General features: G+C 48.4%; 1 protein-coding gene across 1 annotated transcript in view; it reads left to right on the top strand.

Annotated features, from left to right (window-relative positions):
* LOC140396922 (deubiquitinase DESI2) overlaps positions 1 to 21629 on the top strand; it is a 253108-nt gene that overhangs the window by 135689 nt on the left and 95790 nt on the right. The window lies entirely within an intron of this gene.

Raw genomic sequence — 21629 nt, 5'->3', positions numbered from 1 at the left:
GGAGTTGCAGGTATAAAATAAGATGGAATATTTTGAGTAGATTGACAGTGATAGATGTACTGTGATGAACAGTTCCTAAAAAGGAACACGGGTCAGCCAGTCAGTGCCTCAAACCTGTATCACTACTAAATTAGATTACGGTTGATCTGTACATCAACCTCATTTACTCTACTTCAACTCCTAGCTCTGATACCCATTTGGGAAGGCAATGGTGTAGTGGTATAATCATTGGGTGAGAAATCCTGAGACCCAGGGCAATTCTCTGGGAAATGTGACTTCAATATAAATCTGGAATTAAAGGTGACAATGAAACCATGTCGATTGTCATAAAAACACATCTGGTTCATGAAAGTCCTTTCGGGAAGGAAATCTGTCATTCTTACATGGTCTGGTCTTTCTGTAACTCTAGAGCCACAGAAATGTAGTTGAAAGAAAGAAGGTAGAATCAGATGTAAAGGTGTTACAGTTAAATAAAGGTAACTACAGGGGCATCAGGGAGGAACTGACGAAAATCAACTGGGAGCAGAGCCTAGTGGGAAAGACAGTAGAACAGCAATGGTAGGAGTTTCTGGGAGTAATTGAGGACACAGTACAGAGGTTCATCCCAAAGAAAAGAAAGGTTATCAGAGGGGGGATTAGGCAGCCATGGCTGACAAAGGAAGTTAGGGAATGCATCAAAGCAAAAGAGAAAGCCTATAATGTGGCAAAGAGTAGTGGGAAGTCAGAAGATTGGGAAGGCTACAAAAACAAACAGAGGATAACAAAGAGAGAGATAAGGAAAGAGAGGATCAAATTTGAAGGTAGGCTAGCCAGTAACATTAGGAATGATAGCAAAAGTTTCTTTAAATACATTAAAAACAAACGGGAGGCAAAAGTTGACATTGGGCCGCTCCAAAATGACGCTGGTAATTTTGTGATGGGAGACAAGGAAATAGCCGAGGAACTGAATAAGTACTTTGCGTCAGTCTTCACAGTAGAAGACATGAGTAATATCCCAACAATTCCGGAGAGTCAGGGGACAGAGTTGAATATGGTAGCCATCACAAAGGAGAAAGTGCTAGAGAAACTAAGAGGTCTAAAAATTGATAAATCTCCGGGCCCAGATGGGCTACATCCTAGAGTTCTAAAGGAGATAGCTGAAGAAATAGTGGAGGCGTTGGTGATGATGTTTCAACAGTCACTGGAGTCAGGGAAAGTACCAGAGGATTGGAAAATCGCTGTTGTAACCCCCCTGTTCAAGAAGGGAACAAGGAAAAAGATGGAAAATTATAGGCCAATTAGCCTAACGTCGATTGTTGGCAAGATTCTAGAATCCATTGTTAAGGATGAGATTTCTAAATTCTTGGAAGTGCAGGGTCGGATTAGGACAAGTCAGCATAGATTTAGTAAGGGGAGGTCGTGCCTGACAAACCTGTTAGCATTCTTTGAAGAGATAACAAATAGGTTAGACCAAGGAGAGCCAATGGATGTTATCTATCTTGACTTCCAAAAGGCCTTTGATAAGGTGCCTCACGGGAGACTGCTGAGTAAAATAAGGGCCCATGGTATTCGAGGCAAGGTACTAACATGGATTGACGATTGGCTGTCAGGCAGAAGGCAGAGAGTTGGGATAAAAGGTTCTTTTTCGGAATGGCAACCGGTGACGAGTGGTGTACCGCAGGGTTCAGTGTTGGGGCCACAGCTGTTCTCTTTATATATTAACGATCTAGATGACGGGACTGAGGGCATTCTGGCTAAGTTTGCCGATGATACGAAGATAGGTGGAGGGGCAGGTAGTATGGAGGAGGTGGAGAGGCTTCAGAAAGATTTAGACAGTTTAGGAGAGTGGTCCAAGAAATGGCTGATGAAATTCCATGTGGGCAAGTGCGAGGTCTTGCACTTTGGAAAAAAGAATAGAGGCGTGGACTATTTTCTAAACGGTGACAAAATTCATAATGCTGAAGTGCAAAGGGACTTGGGAGTCCTAGTCCAGGATTCTCTAAAGGTAAACTTGTAGGTTGAGTCCGTAATTAAGAAAGCAAATGCAATGTTGTCATTCATCTCAAGAGGCTTGGAATATAAAAGCAGGGATGTACTTCTGAAGCTTTATAAAGCATTAGTTAGGCCCCATTTAGAATACTGTGAGCAATTTTGGGCCCCACACCTCAGGAAGGACATACTGGCACTGGAGCGGGTCCAGCGGAGATTCACACGGATGATCCCAGGAATGGTAGGCCTAACATACGATGAACATCTGAGGATCCTGGGATTATATTCATTGGAGTTTAGGAGGTTGAGGGAAGATCTAATAGAAACTTACAAGATAATGAATGGCTTAGATAGGGTGGATGTATGGAAGTTGTTTCCATTAGCAGGGGAGACTAGGACCCGGGGGCACAGCCTTAGAATAAAAGAGAGTCACTTTAGAACAGAGATGAGGAGAAATTTCTTCAGCCAGAAAGTGGTGGGTCTGTGGAATTCATTGCCACAGAGGGCGGTGGAGGCCGGGACGTTGAGGGTCTTTAAGACAGAAGTTGATAAATTCTTGATTTCTCGAGGAATTAAGGGGTATGGAGAGAGAGCGGGTAAATGGAGTTGAAATCAGCCATGATTGAATGGTGGAGTGGACTCGATGGGCCGAATGGCCTTACTTCCACTCCTATGTCTTATGGTCTTATGGTCTTATGGACTCTTAAATGCCTTCAGGGATGGGTAACAAATCCACCCACATCCCATAAATGTATAACAAAAAAAATGCTTGTTTTCTTACCTTCCTGTAGAGATTTGCACTAGTTAACCATACAGGACTGCTTTATGATGGCAGACCAAAATCAGCCAGGCATTGTGCAGTTTTAAATTGATTTCCAAAAATCTTTAGCTTTTCTGAACTGTGGTCACTCTGCCGAGAGCAGTTTAAAGCTTTCCATTGTACACAAGGCTACAAAAAGGATATAGAATAGAATTTGATGTGTTGTTTTTTAACTAACAGAAACAGGCCAAATTTGATAAAATGTGTTCTCTGATGAGCATTGCCTTTTTCCGCCGAAAATGATGTCACATTCACCCTTATGGTTTCAGTAGCTGATTTCAACTTATTAATTAAGTGGTAAAATGAATTTTAATTATCTAATGCTTAGGCTGTGTTAGGTACTGGACCAGACCCCATTTTTTGTTTGGTTGTCGGACCAGACCCCAACATATTTTTGTAAAATGGTGAGAAAGGAAACTTCACCCCAGGAGTGATGCCTCTGACCACTGGTGTCTTTTATGTTAAAACAAACTTTAATTTAAACACAGAATGAACCACATTATCATCAAATAAATAGCTTTAAACAGTTCTTAAATAAAAGGAACAACTTTAATTTTCTATCTACACCCACTAATTTCAATTAAGTAACCCGATACAGTTCAAATGCCACTTATAAATAAAGTTAACAAAAGTTTACTTGCTTATCTGTGCAGACTTTTGGAGAGAGAAATACTGTACAGGAACAACATGAAGATTCTTCTGTCTTGCCAGAGCCTTCTGTTCAAGCTAACAACATTTGGCAAAAGTGCAAACTACAGACAGACCTAGCTCCTCCCATTAATTACATCACCTGTATTTCACTAAGATGGCCCATCACCTGCCTAGCTAGGACTAAATACAAGCCCTCATAAATTATCTATTCTCCAGGGACTCTCCAGTAATCAAAACAATATGCTATTAGTCATCTCTCTATAGAAAAGTATATGGTTAAAATCAATCATTCCCTCACTTTTTATGATTCCTTAATTACAACTTTAGCAGACGTACTGCCTGTGTGCATTTTAAACCAGGGTTTTTAATATTACTGCCACAAATATGAAATATAATATATAACAATTTCTAGTCATCACAACTGTAATTTGAATGAACTGTAATTGGAATATTCAATGACAAGGACTGTGCAGTAAATGTGGATAATTACAACCTTTCTAACATGTCTCTATGTCTCACCGTGCAAATCATCCACCCATATCCCCAACCACTATCTGAAGAAGCTTATATCATATCACAAGTGATGAATTGTTGTCTTTCATCATAAAAGATGCTGACAGTTCCCCCAAATTTGCACTTGGCTTGCCCAAGTGGTTTCAAAGTTGACTAGATTTCAAAGTAAATTGTTTCTAGTTTGAAGGAGTGAAGCATATTAATCATGGTGCCACCTAGCATTTCAGCTGCCTTACCTGCTGCTCCAACAAGTAAGATCTTTTGTACTTTTCAGCTTGGGGTGCAGAGTGTCCCTCTTCATGAGCGAGTGAATACACAATGGCATCTGTGTACTAGCAATGGCGAGCGACAGCACAAAAATATTACCATCACTGCAGGCATGACAGGAAAGCACAGGAAGAATTATGGGACTATTCTTCTCCACTGCAATTGATTATCTTTGTTATACAACTTGGCATGAATTATTTAGCACAGAAAAAAATAAATCCACTTTAACACTTTCGGTCACAATGAGAACTAAATGACGCCGGAAAATAGCAGGTGTATTAGACGAAACAACTTGCATAATTTTAGGATTTTTTCCCCATCACTTGGGTTATCTCAAAATGCTTCACAACATGAGTTACCTTTTGAAATCTGGCTGTTGCTGTGTGGATGGCAGGTATTTTGTGAATAATTGTATCTCGCAAACAGGAACATGCTGAAAAGCCAGTTGATCAATTAACCATTGGTGGAGTTGGCTGAGGGACGAATGTTGATGATGAACCTTGTGTCCTTTGTTGAATAGCACCAGAGAATCTTTAACACCTAACCATAAGATTCTTAGCTCAGGATCTCATCCAAAGGTCACGGCCTCTGCCAGTGCAGCACTCCTTCAGAATTGCACTGAGGTGTATTCTGTAACTTTTCTGAATCAGTGGCATGACTGCTACCATCTGAGCCAATCTGACATTGTACTCAAAGTGAAAATGCTGGAAAATCTCAGGAGGTCTGGCAACATCTGTAGGGAGAGAAAAGAGTGAACGTTTCGAGTCCAGATGACTCTTTGTCAAAGTTGACATTGTACTTTCAGCTTTGTCAACCCAAATCCAAACCTCATCTCAGCTCCAGTTTGAATTAGATTACGGTCAGTTGGTCAGTGATTGAGGAAATAAATAATTCCCCATCCGCTCCCTTAGCTCCCAGGCGCAGAGTTTGCGGAACAGAGTCCCAATGAAAAACATTGAGGCCAAGTCAAATAATTCCTTCAAAATGGAACTGGATAGTTCAAAAGTCTGGGGCGAAATTCTCCGTAATCGGCGCAATGTCCGCCGACCGGTGCCAAAAACGTCGCAAATCAGTCCGGCATTGCGCCGCCCCAAAGAATCCTCCGCATCTTGGGGGGCCGAGCCCTAACCTTGAGGGGCTAGGCCCGCGCCGGACTGATTTCCGCCCCGCCAGCTGGCGGGAAAGGCCTTTGGTGCCCCGCCAACTGGCGCGGAAATGACATTGCCGGGCGGCGCATGCGCGGGAGCGTTAGCGGCTGCTCACGGCATTCCCGCGCATGCGCAGTGGAGGGGGTCTCTTCCGCCTCCGCCATGGTGGAGACCATGGCAAAGGCGGAAGGAAAAGAGTGCCCCCACGGCACAGGCTCGCCCGCGGATCGGTGGGCCCCGATCGCGGGCCAGGCCACCGTGGGGGCACCCCCCGGGGCCAGATCGCCCCACCCCGCCCCCCAGGACCCCGGTGCCCGGCCACGCCGCCTTGTCCCGCCGGTAAGAGAGGTGGTTTAATCCACGCTGGCGGGACAGGTATTCCAGCAGCGGGACTTCGGCCCATCCGGGCCGGAGAATCGCCGGGGGGACCCGCCAACCGGCGCGGCGCAATTCCCACCCCCGCCGAATCTCCGGTGCCGGAGAATTCGGCAACTGGCGGGGACGGGATTCACGCCAGCCCCCGGCGATTCTCCGACCCGGCGGGGGGTCGGAGAATCTCGCCCATGATGAGAGGTTAATATGTGAAGGTACAAACTGATACAATGAAGTACTCCATCAGTCACTAAGTATCCTGCTTTTCAAGATTTGATTACAGCTCTTGTTAAACATCCATTCCATTCAGTGACACTTGGGTGTAATATTTTATAACTCTACATATGTTACTTTTGCAATGCAGGAAGGCATGGAAGCTAATCCTGGCCTCAGGATAGTGAGGTTACTTGCACACATTCATGCCTTCATTTCCAATCCTGGTGCTGATTTGACTCCAAATCGCAATGCTCCATCACCTCGATAGTGGCGTCAATGCGTTCTGGAATACATGTACAGTAAACACCGCTTGCATGTCATAGCGGGGCCAAGCCGGTATTCTCCGTGATGCTCCACCGCCAATGGGCCGAGTTCCCGATGGCGCGGTTTACTTGTCCTTTTAAAAATCATGAAACCTGCATTGTGGGTGTTGAGGGAGAGAGAGGAGGTAGGACTCAGTGAGGAGCAAATGTGGGCTGCCGGACTGGACATTGGTCGTGCATACTCGGGTGGGGGGGGGCGGTGATGGTGGAACGGGCCGACTGGCCGGGGTGACCCCCCATGGGACTGGGACGGTGTCCAGTCACGGATTGCAATTGTTGCGGCCTGCAAGGCAGCCATCTTGATATGCACCCCACTGACCACCCACCTTGGTTGTATGGGTGCCCCCACTCCTTATCCCACCCTCCGCCAAACCCCCCTCCCCACCCAGCTGCCCCCCACCTGGGCACAGTGGCCCTTCCAGGGCAATGTCCACAGTAACCATGACTGGGTGCCGGGCAGGAGCCCCAGAGCATACTGCTGGCAAGGCAGTGCCTGCCGATGGTACTCCTGGCATCAGGGACAGGCGCTAGGGCCAGAGACCCCCACAGTGCCCGGCATCGATGCAGCCAGATGCACGGGGATTGGGGGGTGGGGGGGGGGGGGGGGGGTGCAGGCAATGTGAGGGCAGAGCCCACAGTGCTAACCGGAGCTGCCATGTCGCCTATTGGGCCTGGTTGGGCATGGGAATTTGCACCATGCTAACATGTTGGCCTTTCACCCCCTGCAGGCAATGGATATTGGAATAAAATGAGCGATGGTAGCCTTCCTGCTAATCACTGCAGCCCTGGGGGATGCCCTGCGGCTGTACGAGCTGATTGAGGAGGAGGAAGCTGCAGCAGCAGAGCCTGCCCCAGAGGAACAGGACAGCCGGTGAGGATGATGAGCCAGCCGCCCAACAGGCAGAGGATGAGGAGGTGCCAAGGAGGCACCGCATGAAGCCTCATGTGTATCGGCTGCACCTGTCATTTGGGGACCTCCAGACCGGGCATGCCATCGAAGACTACCGCTGAGAAGGGAGATAGTGCGACATCTCTACCAGATAATGGCACACCTGGCACCGCAGGGGAATGGGGGAGGACACCTGCTCCCGGTGACTGTCAAGGTGATGGTCGACCTGAACATTTACGCGACGGGCTCCTTCCAGGTGCTGAGTGGGGACCTGTCTGGGATCTCACAGACCTTGGTGCACAGCTGCATCCATACTGTCATGGAAGCCCTATATGCACAGGCAGTTCAATACATCCACTTCAATGTGGATTGAGCCCACCAGGATGCCCGGACAGCGGGGTTCACCGCCATCGACGGGATGCCCCGGGTCCAAGGGGTGATCGACAGGATGAATGTCCCTATGAGCTTCTGCAGATAACAGGCCACTCTACACAAACCTAAAGGGGTTCCACTCAATGAACGTGCAGCTCCCTCTAGGGCCCAACACTGCTGCTTCCTGCTGGCACCAGTTGGCACTGCCAAGTTCATACTGTGCCACACTTGCCATGCCAACCTTTGCCAGGGGCAGTGCCAGGGCACTTCCCAGACATGTCCATCTCCCCCCATGGGCTATACTTACCTCTGAGCTCCCAACTGCCTCACATCTGACCAAACCGGTTGTAAACCTTGTCAATGTGGTGTCATCATGATCATATGGCGGAGCTCGCTAATAATATGTAAATTTAATGCAATGTATTAAGATGAGGTTCATGCTATTTGTGGGCATGAGGATTGTGACGTCTCCAGGGAGTGGTGGGAAAAATCAGAAAACGTGATCTCTCCAGCAAGAATTGCATTTTCTTATTCTTGTGGGACTCACCGCTGCTCCCCTGGACAGTGATGTGGGCTCAAAGTCACCTCCATGGCTGTGAGGCAGGCAGTATTGGGAGGGATGAGATCCCTACCATCTCTTGAGATGGCTTGAAGGGAAATCCCGCCATCCAAAATATCCTGACCGTATAGGCAGCTCTTAACTCAGCCACCTAAACACTCTAACTCCTTGCCCCCCAAAAACATGCCAAGAAACTCTATTCAAAATTCATAAACCAAGGGTGAAATTTAATGTTGGTGAATATGTTCTTGTCCACCAGCTGGGGAACTGGCAGGAGACCCATATAAACCTGATCTGCAGAAGGCCCACTGGAATTGAATGTCCATCAGGCAGTTAGCTGGCTCCAGTTCAGTCGTCGCTGGGTTTTAGACCTCGGGTTGGGGTGGAAATCCTGTCCTCTGAGTTAAGCTGGTCAATCAGAGGCAGGAAGCTCTTCAGTGCCACCATGAGCAGTGGCAGCTGCTGGTAATGCAGCTACCCGAGGCCTAGGATTGTCAAAGGTTCCCAGGCCAGAGGTTAGTGTGGGCAGGATGAGGATCATCAGCAAGTGGGTGCTGCTGACTAGGGGTGAATTGGGAGTTGGCGGAAAGGGCAGTGGGTGGTGGACCATATCTTCATGACACCGAATCCCTCGGTCAGGCAATAAGTGCCTTTGAACAAGGGACCCCCTTCCCCAGAAATGCTGCGACTCTGAGTTGAATACCAGTGGTGGCAGGATAAAGCCCTTAAATGGTGATTAATTTCCCACTTAAGGGCCTCGGTTAGCATCTGGGTGGGAAGGCTGCCCATGAGCTTTCCCCAGAGACACAAAAGTAATGGGATCCCCTCCTACACCCTGATTCTAGATTAAATCCCCTCCCAACTCCAAACACACACTGAGGGGGCATTACATTTCTCCCCAAGATCGAACTTCAGTCCTTCAACAGGGAATCTTAAAAAAATAAACTTTGTGGCTTGTAAAAATAATCTGCAATCCTTGTTCAGTCTCTAAAATCACAGCTTGGTCCATTCCCAGGTACTCAAAGACTGAGTAATAGAATTTACAGTGCAGAAGGAGGCCATTCAGCCCATCGAGTCTGCACCGGCTCTTGGAAAGAGCACCCCACCCAAGGTCAACACCGCCTCCCTATCCCCATAACCCAGTAACCCCACCCAACACTAAGGGCAATTTTGGACACTAAGGGCAATTTATCATGGCCAATCCACCTAACCCGCACATCTTTGGACTGTGGGAGGAAACCGGAGCACCCGGAGGAAATCCACGCACACACGGGGGAGGATGTGCAGACTCCGCACAGACAGTGACCCAAGCCAGAATCGAACCTGGGACCCTGGAGCTGTGAAGCAATTGTGCTATCCACAAGGCTACCGTGCTGCCCCTTAATGCCTTACCTCCCTCAAATTTTCCTTACTCCTACAATCCACTGACTTCAGTGTCACTTGTCACAACTTCCGAATCAAATTCCTTTCTCTTTTTATAATGGTCCTTTACTAGGTGTTACAAGTGGAACAAAACTGCAACCCAAAGCATCTAGGTTCGCATCTGAGCCAAGAAAAGTGAAGCTTCCTTTAATTTGTTCCTTTTATTTACCAGATTTTAAATTTAGCCAAGGTGAGGTGAGAGTGACTGGCCTTGACATCAAAGCAGCATTTGACCGAGTGTAGCTTCAATGAGCTCGAGCAAAATTGGAATCATTGGGAATCAGGGAGAAAACTCTCCGATGGTTGGAATCGTACCTGGCACAAAGGAAGATGGTTGTGGTTATCAGAGATCCATCATTTCAGTTCCAAGATATCATTGCAGGAGTTCCTCAGGGTGATGTCTTGGGCGAGATTCTCCGACCCCCCGCCGGGTCGGAGAATCGCCGAGGGCTGGCGTGAATCCCGTCCCCGCCGGTTGCCGAATTCTCCGGCACCGGAGATTCGGCGGGGGCGAGAATCGCTCCGCGCCGGTTGGCGGGCCGCCCCCCCACCCGCGATTCCCCTGCATGGATGGTCCGAAGTCCCCCTGCTAGAATGCCTGTCCCACCGGCGTGGATTAAACCACCTACCTTACCGGCGATGCAAGGCGGCGCGGGCGGGCTCCAGCATCCTGGGGGGGGGCGCAGGGCGATCTGGCCCCAGGGGGTGCCCCTAAGGTGGCCTGGCCCGCGATCGGGGCCCACCGATCCGCGGGCGGGCCTGTGACGTGGGGGCACTCTTTTCCTTCCGCCTTCGCCACGGTCTCCACCATGGCGGAGGCGGAAGAGACTCCCTCCACTGCGTATGCGCGGGAATGCCGTGAGCGGCCGCTGACGCTCCCGCTCATGCGCCGCCCGGAGATGTCATTTCCGCGCCAGCTGGCGGGGCACCAAAGGCCTTTTCCGCCAGCTGGCGGGGCGGAAATTAGTCCGACACAGGCCTTGCCCCTCAAGGTTGGGGCTGGGCCCCCCAAGATGCGGAGGATTCTGCACCTTTAGGGCGGCGCGATGCCCGACTGATTTGCGCCGTTTTTGGCGCCGGTCGGCAGACATCGCGCCGATACCGGAGGATTTCACCCCTGATGTCCAACCATCTTCAGCTGCTTCATCAATTATGTTCCTTTCATTATATGGTCAAGAATGTGGATGTTTGCTCATGATTGCACAATGTTCAGCACCATTCGAGACTCTTCAGGCATTGAAGTAGTCCATGTCCATGCAGCAGGACCTGGGCAACATTCAACCTTAGGCTGATAAGTGACAAGTAACATTCAAATTACACAACTGCCAGGCAATTACTATCTCCAACAAGAGAGAATACAACCATCTCCCCATGATATTCAATAGCATTGTCCTCACTGAATTCCCCCAAATCAACATCCAGAGAGTAACCATTGACCAGAAACTGAACTGGAATACCCATATAAATACTGCGGCTACAAGAGCAGGTCAGAGGCTAGGAATCCTGTGGTGAGTAACTCACCTCTTGACTCCCCAAAGCCTGTCCACCATCTGCCCACCATCTGTCCACCACAAGGTACATGTCAAGAGTATGATGGAATATTCTTGACTTGCCTGGATGAGTGATAGCATTCAAAAAGCTTGATACCATCCAGGACAAAGCAACCCCATCACTCGAACCCCACCCACAAACATTAATGGGTACAGCAGGGTGTACCATCTAAAATGGTAATGGTACTGTGCTCACCCCAGTCCAACGCCGGCATCTCCACATCATCTAAAAGATGCAATGCAGGAACTCACCAACATTCCTTCGACAGCATCTTCCAGACCCATGACTACTACCATCTAGAAGTACAAGAGCAACAGACACATGGGAACAACACTGTGGTGATCTTTGTGATCTCAGGAGGAGTGATGTTGTGCTCACAAAGACCACAAAAAGCTCTGTTCAGAAACAAAGCTAACATTTATTTACACTACTTAAATTAAGCTCAACCATTTACTCCTAAAGTAAACAATAATCTATTATACAATCTATACTCAACTACACTAGTCTCAACACTCTATCTAATACTGTACTGCACTCTCTATCCCATCTCTATTATTCTCCTCTCCAGCTCTTCCCAGAGATCTGTGAGTGACTGCTTTATATACTTCTGTAACTAGCTCCATCTAGTGGTTATGTACATCATTACATCAACCCTTTGTTATCTGTACATTTCCTATAATGTCACAACCACCACCTGGATGTTCACCTCCACCCCCCCCACTAACAGCACGGTGGGTGTATCTATACAACATGGACTGCAGCGGTTCAAGAAGCTAACTCACCACCGCCTTCTCAAGGGCAATTCGGGTTGGACAATAAATGCTGGCCTAGCCAGAGACACCCACATCCCATGAATGATTTTAATAATTTATAAAAAAAGTAATTTTAGCAACACCAACTGTAGGGGTTACTGTTTGAAAGAGAACAGAATAAATCAGAAGTTAAAAGCAATGCTGCCTTTTTCTTTTAACAATGGGAAGAACCAATGGCAGATCAATAACTATATTCATTAGTGACCTCTTCCTGTGAAGTAAAGCTATTTTGAGTGTAACTGAACACGTTCTGAATACAAACCATTTCCTTTTCCTCATGTGTCTTGTCTGATCAATAAAAGCTTCGCTTGCATCACCTCATAAAGTAACATAACAAACTGGGGCTTAATTTTCTTGATAGGTCCATCTCCACTGGACCAGATTTCCAGGTCAACCATATTACAATTATAATCAATTTACACTTGTACGGCAAGTTCCTCATTATCTCGTCATGCTACTTTATTAAACGGAGAGGTTACTTTCTCCTTCCGTTTATGTCCTGCTGTGTGGTAAAAATCTCATAATCATCTCCTCAATTTGCATTCAACTCTGTTTTAATTGGGAAACTCGGCAAAGTTCAGTCAAGCTCATTCTGCTTCAGTGTTGGCATTAAAGAGAGCATTGTACTACTTTGTAAAGAACAAAGCATTCTCTCATTGACCTGGCCAATATTCTTCCCTCAATCAGTGTACCAAGAATTGAAGAACAGGTCATCTGTCTCATTCCTGTTTGAGAGGTCTCGCTGAATGTAAAATGGTTGCTGTGTTTTAGCCTAATTAAGGTCTCGGCCTTTTGGCTAAGCTCGAGCGTAAGATCAAGCCCAAGATGAGGTGGAAAGCCTTTTCTTGTCAGCTTGGTTCTTGTATGTCTCTCTTGTGGAGGCCATGGATTGGATTCAATTTGAATTAGAAGACCATAGAATTCCAGCAGTGCAGAAGGAGGCCATTCCGCACATCAAGCCTACACTGACTCTCTGAAAAAGCACCCTATCCCTTTATCCCCATATAACCTACACATCCTTGGGTGCTAAGGGGAAATTTAGCATGGCCAATCCACCTAACCTGCACATATTTGGACTGTGGGAGGAAACTGGAGCACCTGGAGGAAACCCACACAGACACGGGGGGAAGGTGCAAATGCCACACATACCAGGTTGGAATCAAACCCTGGTCCCTGGTGCTGTGAAGCAGCAGTGCTAACCACTGTGCCACTATACCGTCAAATTGATTTTTGGAGCAAGCAATGAGATGGATTATGGGCTTGCCCTCTACACTCTGCATATTGGCTTTGTAACTTTAAGAACCGAGTTAAAAAAAAATTTAAAATAAAAAAAAAAGAACAGCCACTTGACTTCAAAAATAATCCATTGTATACACATGAGTGATGGGGGTGTTTAAAATCACGAGTGGTTTGATAAAGTACATGAGGAGAAATTTATTCCAGCGGACGCGGATTTCATTTCGGCAAAAATAATCAGCGGCAACACGAGAAAACCTTATTTTTTATTAAGTAATGAGCCGTAATGTTTGGGAATGTAGTGGCTGAATAGGCAGTGGAAGCAGATTCAATGGTAACATTCAAAAGGGAATTGGGTAAATACTTGAAGTGAAACAGTTGGCAGAGGTAAGGGAAAAGAACAGGGAAATCGGGCTAATTGAACAGCTCTACGAAAGAGCACCATGGATCAAATGTCTCCTGCAGTGCTGTTCCATTCTATAATTCTTTGAAGGTAGATTGCAAAAATGGGATTTATTGACCTGGATGCCTACTTCAAGTCAGGGCAGTTAAGGGAAGGTATGTGTGTATCCATGGGATCTTCATCTGTAATGATCTAGATAGATACAACTTCTGACCAAAGATGTTCTACTCAGGTTTTCTGACTTCATTCTTCAGTTGCAAGGAGTGCAAGTCACACACAACTTGAAAATATATTGACCTTCATTGACTGTTGCTGGGTCAAAATCTAGAACTCCCTGCCTAACAACACTGTAGGAGCACCTCCACCATATCCACTGTAGTGCTTCAAGAGGATGTCTCATCACCATGTCCTCAGGGCAACTAGAGATGAGCATTAAATGACTACATTATTACGAACCCAGACCAGACCCCAACAGTGGCTAGAATACTGGACCGAAACCCTAATATTTTAGTTTATTTTGTAACACTGTGCAGAAAGAATGATTCGCTCCAGGAGTGATTGCATTGGTATTTTTAAAACAAAACTTTATTATGAATACAACATTAAACTCTTGAACTTCACACCCAAAAAGAACAGCTTAAAGTTAACCCTTAAACACTACTACTCAATTCCCCATTAAACAGCAAGAAAATAAGCATACAGCTCTCAATCCAGTTTAAAGTCAGCATGGCAGAGGGTGATACTTGCTTCACAGAACAGATTTGGACTCCTGTTAGATCGCCTTCAGACTCTGGCTGAATATCTTCAAAAAGCTGGTTCACCTGGCGTGCTTAAGCTTCTTCCTTGTCCTCAGACAAGACTGTCCTGCTTTAAATATTATTACTCTTTTTATAACTATCCTACTGTGAGTGAAAACTACCTTTACTTGTGGTCAAAACAAGTTTTGCCAGATCAGACGTCAGCTCCTCTCCAAATTTCTCAAAATGGCTCTGTATCCCTTAGTCCACCCAGCAATGACATCATCTCCCCAAGCTGGAAAACAAATGACCTCTCCAGGCTAAAAGCATATCAACTCCCAAGGACTTTGCCCAGTGAAACCACAGTGCATTAGCCCAGACTGAAAAACACAGTCCTCTGGTCAATTTCCCCCTCTGGCTTCTAAAAGCTCCCTGCAAACAAAATCCTTTTTTGAAAGCAGTCGAATGCACTATAACCCCAGATATTTAACCCTTAAATTGCCCCAATATTTAAAATACATTATTCCTAAATTCCTCCATTCGTCACAATATCTCGGGAAGAACATTTGAGAAATTTATGAGGGGTTTGTGAAAATGTTAGTTCAGAGCAATAAAACAAAATCAAAACCTTCATTTAAACAATTGTACGCAGTGCTCTATCGTTCATTTCGTTTCGTCTTCAGGGAACCCTCTGAATTGAATGGTTTCTGCTTTGTATAGTACAAGTTCTGCAATATTTAACTGATCTACACTTAGTCAATGGCTAATTGAAATCAAGGCTAAGTGTGTTGGATTTAAATTGACATGCCTGAGGGCTACAGTGGGGGGGTGGGTGGAGGGGGGGATTTAATCTTGCAACAGCAGAGGTGACTGGATCTTGCTGATTCAGAATGTTGCATGTCAAATTAACAGTTGAAGTCTCACATAGGTGTCATTGAAAACTGTGACGGATGAGTAGTTTTTATGAAATCCTTATCTTCAAAGAGTAATTAATAGAGTCAGGCCTTTCAATAGCCTCACGTCAGCACTCTGAGGATTAAGAGAAGCAAATCATAAATACAATGACTGCTTTTCAGCTGGCTTAAATTAGTATTCCAGATAGAAAGGTAAGCTGCTAGATAAATATCTGTCATATACAGTTTGTGACGTGTTGGGTCTGAGTAGTAGTGTTTACGGGGTAACTTTAAACTGTTCTTTTCGGGTGTGAAGTTAAAGAGTTTAATGGGTGGCATGGAAGCACAGTGGTTAGCACAGTTGCTTCACAGCTCCAGGCTCCCAGGTTTGATTCCCGGCCTGGGTCACTGTCTGTGCGGAGTCTGCACGTTCTCCCCGTGTCTGCGTGGGTTTCCTCCGGGTGCTCCAATTTCCTCCCACAGTCCAAAGATGTGCGGGTTAGGTGGATTGGCCATGCTAAATTACCCTTACCGTCTAAAAAGGTTGGGTGGGGTTACTGGGTTGCGGGGATGGGGTGGAGGTATGGACTTGGATGGGATGGTCTTTCCGATGGCTGGTGCGGACTCGATGGGCCGAATGGCCTCCTTTTGCACTGTAAATTCTATGATTCTATTCGATGATCCATCATATATGCAGACAAAATGATGCTTCGATGCTTCCATTGTCATTTGCTAGCTGGTCTCCCATGTCACTGTTTAGTTGGATTCGCATTTGAGTGAATCAAGGGTTATAGGGGGCAGACAGGAACGTGGATTTAAGGCCACAATCAAATCAGCCATTATACAAACATAGAAAATAGGAGCAGGAGGCGGCCATTTGGCTCTTCAAATATGCTCTGCCAGTCAGTATGATCATGGCTGATCCTCCATCTCAAAAGCCTGCTCCCATCTTCCCGACATGCGTTTTGATCCGCTTCGCCCCAAGTGCTACAGCTAACTGCTTCTTGAAAATAATGAGGGTGGGATTCTCCGTTGGCCAACGCTGAAATCGGAAAAGGTGATTGGGTGAAGAATCGGTTTTGACGCTGAAATCGTGGCGGAAGCCGGGTTCAGGCCAAATTGCAATTATCCAGGCCCTCTACAGCGCCAGCTGGAGCTGCTCATGGAGAAGGAAGCTGCAGCAGCGGAGCCAGCCCCAGAGGAACAGAGGCAGCCGCTGATGGTGGAGAGCCGGCCGCCCAACAGGACGAGGAAGAGGAGGAGAAGATGTCATTCGAGGACTTGCCAGACTGGGCATGCTGTCGAAGACTCCAGCTGAGCAGTGGGACAATGCAACATATCTGCCGGATGATGGCGCACCTGGCACCCCGGGGGAGTGGGGGAAGACACCCACTCCCGGTAGCCATCAAGATAATGGCCGCCCTGAACGCCTACGCATTGGGATCATTCCAGGAGTCAAGTAGTATCCTGTCCAGGATCTCACAGCCCTCAGTGCACAGGTGCATCCGAGCCGTAACGGAGGCCCTATATGCCTAGTCCGCACAGTATATCCATTTTAATGTGGACCGAGCCCTCCAGGATGCCCCGGGTCCAGGACTTGGTTGAAGGGATGCATGTCGCCCTACAAGTACCTGCAGATGACAGGTCAATCTTCACATAACTGGAAGGGTTCCACTTGATGAACGGGCAGCAGATATGTGACCATCAGCTGCGCATCATGCACGTCTGCGCCCATTACCCGGGACGTTTACATGATGCCTTCATTCTGGCACACTCAACAGTCCCTGGCCCCTTTGAGGTGCACTCAAGCAAGGGGGCTGGCTCCTGGGTGACATGGGTTACACCCTACGGTCGTGGCTGATGACGTATGCGACAGGGCCAACATGATCGCCTCCAGGTTCATCAACTTGGGGGAGGGGAACTGGCCAGGAGCATGGATGTGGCATGCACTAGTGCCCCAGGAGCCTCTTCACTAAAGTGCCGAACCGAAGTGAGTGTCTCTGGGATGCTGGAGGGTGTTGGAAAGAGCTGTGACAGGAAATCTGTGTCATCCCCGGACTCGAGCTCTGGGGTGTCCTGGGCTGGGACTTGAGGATTCCTATCCATGTCGGTGTCATCCTCATCGCTGCCCGGCACCTGGGGTTCAGGTTGTGGCTGGAGTCTGGGGCAGGCAACACCAGAAGGGCCCGCCACATCACCGGCATCTTCTGCAAGACACAAGACAGGATCCATGACTGCATCGCAGGCCAGGGAGGGAGTGGGAGTGATGTGGTGTGTTGGGGTGGGGGAAGGGGGTTGTGTTGGGGAGGGGGTTGTCAGGGTGGTGGTAGTGGTGGAGAGGGGGTGATGTGGGGGTGGTGGTTCGCGTGCAGGTGGTGAGGGAGTGGTGCTGGGGTTGGGGTGCCACACGTGCCATGGGGTCTCACTTCCTCGCCTGATGCCGACCTCCACTACGGTGACTGCGCTTTCTTCGAACCCACGGACCACATCCAGTGCCCTCTGCTCTGCTATGATGAGGGGGTCACAGGTCTCCTGAGGGGGTCACAGGTCTCCCTGAAGTCATCAGCTAACCAACCCTGGGCTGCATGTGTTGGACTGTCTAACACTGTGCATTTTCTGTGTCCTCCCGCCCCCAGGAAAAGGCAGAGCGGAATGTGGACTTCTCCCACCCCCGGCGGTTACGAGCGGCCTTTTCCTGGGTGGGGGGGGGGGGGGGCACACAGAAAATGCACAGTGTTAGACAGACCAATGCATGCAGCCCAGGGTTGGGTAGCTGGTGACCTCATGGAGGACGGTAAGGGTGCCGGCCTATGGTGCAGGTTGGGGACTCGTCGCCCTCCGGGTGGAGGCGTAAGGGTTACAGGTGTGGGGGACGGGGTTGGTGCTCATGGTAATGTGCTGCCTACTCATCCTGACCGCCCTGAGGACGTTGTGCAATTTTTTCCGATATTGCAGGCCGGCCTGGATGGTGCTACCCATGGCGCTGACCGCCTTTGCCATCTTCGTCCAGGCTCGGCAAACGGCGGCGGCTGGCAGCCTCCTTCAACTCCCCTCCATGGCACCTAGCAGGGTCTCCAGTTCCGCGTCACCTCACAGCCGGGCATCTTGCTGCCATCTTGTTGGCTGGGATGGGGTGTGTGGGGAGTGTAGTGCATATGTGCGGCTGCAGCTTGTCAGCCTCCTGAGTGCCAATCATGGACCCAGCGAATCCCGCACCGTTTCTCTTCGAATTGATTGTGTTCCACATTGCACAGGTGCTAGCCCCTGAATGGTCATTGCCTTGGTCCAGGTGCAGTGCCAGTTTTGCTGTTGTGGAACTCCATGGGTGGCATTCTCTGAGCCTGAGACTAATGCGGACGCCGTTGGAAATGCCGTCGCATCAACATGGCCTCAGGATCAACAATTCTGGCCCCTACAGTGCATCACTGGATCCGCATAAGGTCAGTGGCGCCAACGCGCACATGCGCAGTGGCTCCCTTCTCCGCGCCGGCCCCGACGCAACATGGCGTAGGGCTAAAGGAGAAAGGAGGCCCCCAGCCCGAGAAGCCGGCCCGCCGATCGGTGGGCCCCGATCGCGGGCCGGGCCACAATGGAGGCCCCCACCCGGGTGACAGAGGCCCCCACCTGGGGGACGGACCCCCCCCCCCCCCATAGGCCGCCCTCTGACCCTTCTGCTCCAACATCTTCTGATCTTATGACCTGCTAGAGGATCAAAGGTCACATGGGAGATGCGGCATGACAGGTTAGAGAAGGGAATTTAATTCCTGGTTATCATAAGGGTAACATTGACCTACACAGGGTAGGCAACGTATTGAAGAAAGTGGAAAAAATGGTGAATATATGGTGAGGTATTTACATAAGTTTAAGAGGTTTAAGTAGCTACAATTTCTGTTCTTAATATTTAAAAGCTCTGAATGATTGACACTTTTATTGGACTTTTCTTTGACATAGTATGGATTTGTAGACAAGTGTGATTTAAAACATTGAGGCATTGCCAGACAGCGATGAATACAGGTCAGTGAATGCAGCGCGATGGGTGAATGGGACTTGGTGTACGTGAAGGCGCAGGTAGCATAATTTTGGATAAGCTCACGTTAATGGAGGATGGCTGGTGGGTGCTTTGGAGATCATTGGAATAGTCACGTCTTGAGGTAACTGACGCACGATCAATTACCACAGAAGCGAGATTGTGGAGCAATTGAAGGCTTTATTACACCAGGCGCTTCCCCAGCAGCGCAGTATCAGAATGGCTGCAGCCAGGGAAAGCACAGACCTTTATACTCCGGCCTGCTAGGTGGGACCAGCAGGCAGAGCTCTACTAAGGAACCTCTAATACCTCCAACATAGGTACCGTAATACCCTTAATACAGACTACCACAGTAACAAAAGCACGGATTATGGTCTCACCAGAAGAGCTGAGGGAGGGGAGATGTAAGGAAGATATGGAGGAGAATTTATTTTTACACAGAATTACTACGATTTGAAGTGTTCTGCCTGCAATTGTGATGGATGTAGGCTCAATGGGCTGGATTCTCCGCATCCCGACGGCGAAATCGCACCCAGCGCCGGAGCAGAGAATCCAGTTTGACGCAGAAATCGGGACCGGCGCCGGTTCGGCGATTCCCTGGGCACCGAAAAGCAGCGTCACCGGGGAGTACGCTGCGCCGCCTGATGCCATTGGTGAGGCCCGCTCCGATATTCTCCGCCCCCGACCGGCCAACGTCCCGACGGCGTGGATCTAATTTGGTCCAGCCGGTCGAGATACTTGCATGGCAGCTGCGGACTCAGTCCCCGGCCGTCCTGGTCGGAGGCGGGCGGATCGGAGGCCGGGGGGCCTTATTGGCGGCCAGGGAATGTTCATGCGTGGGTTGGGGGTCGGGCGCCCAGGACGATTTGGGTCTACCTGCGGGGTCCGAGTCCGCCATGAAGCATCGCGCGGACACTGGAGGCCGCCGCCGTGCGCATTCGCAGCCTTAACCCGGATGTGCGGGGCCCATATCTGCAGCAAAAGCTACCAGATTTACTCCGGGTCCCTGCTCGCCCTCTGCAGGGCTGGGAATTTGTGTCCCTTTAATCCAGGATTTTCAGGAGTAAAACTCCAACATTTTGACGCCGGCGTGGGGACATAGTCCCAATAATGGCGAATCCAGCCCAATAACCTTCAAATGGAAATGTTATGAATATTTTTAAAGAAAGACATTTGAGGCCTGTAAGGGTGGGGAATTCATTCAAAAAATCCCTTCTTCTGTGCTGTAAAATAGAGATTATGCTGTGTTTAGTCAGTATAGACCCTCTCCTGAAAAACGCAGACATTTGTCTCTCAGGTAAGCAGGGATGTCCTATCTGATTTATTGGCTAAATGGAGCAGTACGCAAAGCTGCGACTTTCAGATAATGGGCCTGATGGAGTGATCATTAATACTGACACTCATTGTATCTCACAGTTGTACAGGATATTGATGAGTTGGATCCACAAAGGCTTTCTCAAGGTTAGACTACACATCGGCAGAAATGAGGGCTACAGTGAAAATGACTCATCAGCTATATTTTGGGAATTGAAAGGACAAGAGTGCCTGCTGTGTACTCCAGTCATTCAACTCACAACAGGTGCAGAGGTAGCTATTAGATGTTGCTCAATGATGTTGATTAAAATTGCTGAGTGTCTCTTTCATCCATGCCATGCTCGACCTCAGGCACATTATCTAGGCTGACACTCCAGTGCAGTACCGTGGGAGTGCTGCACTGTGGGAGGTGTCAACTTTCAGTCAAGATGTTAAAATCAAGGCTCCTTCTGCCCCCTCAAGGTGGGTGTAAAAACTGCCATGGTACCATTTGTAGAATAGAAAGAGAGTTATTTCAATGCCCTGGGAAATTTTTGTCCCTCAACCAACATCCCCAAAGCCGACATACACATCGGCCAAGATTCTCCGACATGAGTCTGCCCCACTACTGTTGCGCACGAGGATGGAGAATTTGGCACGCCCATTCGCAGGTGGCGGGATTCTCTACTCCTGCCGCTTGGCAATGGGATTTTCCACTGGACCCACCCCACGCCACCAGGAAACCCACAGGTGGGGGTGTGCTGCTGGCGGGACCAGAGAATGCCGCCGGCGTCGAAGTGACCGTCATCTGTCACAATGTTGTTTGAAGGAAGTTGCTGTTCACACATTGGCTCCCAAATATCATCGGTGACTACACTTCAAAAGTAATTAACTGGCTTTGAAGCCTAAAAGGAACTAGACCAATGCAAAGTCACTATTTGTTTTTTTATTCTCCTCGAAGTAAACTGCACTCTCAGTGGTGTATTGTGTGATATTGCGGTCCATTATTCTGCCTGAACATAACTGGCAACTGCCTCATCCAAGATTAACAAAATAGTTGTTTGTTATAGCTCTGTGTCATCTTCTCACACAGTCTGAATTCTCATCACAGTTTTCAATCTGGAGTGATTGGCAGGGGGTGGGGGGAATGTTGAACT

The sequence above is a fragment of the Scyliorhinus torazame genome, chromosome 2, assembly GCF_047496885.1.
Source record: "Scyliorhinus torazame isolate Kashiwa2021f chromosome 2, sScyTor2.1, whole genome shotgun sequence".
In the NCBI taxonomy this organism is placed as follows: Eukaryota; Metazoa; Chordata; class Chondrichthyes; order Carcharhiniformes; family Scyliorhinidae; genus Scyliorhinus; species Scyliorhinus torazame.
The sequence above is the reverse complement of the archived record's forward strand: the minus strand, read 5'-3'. Positions and strand labels throughout refer to the sequence as shown.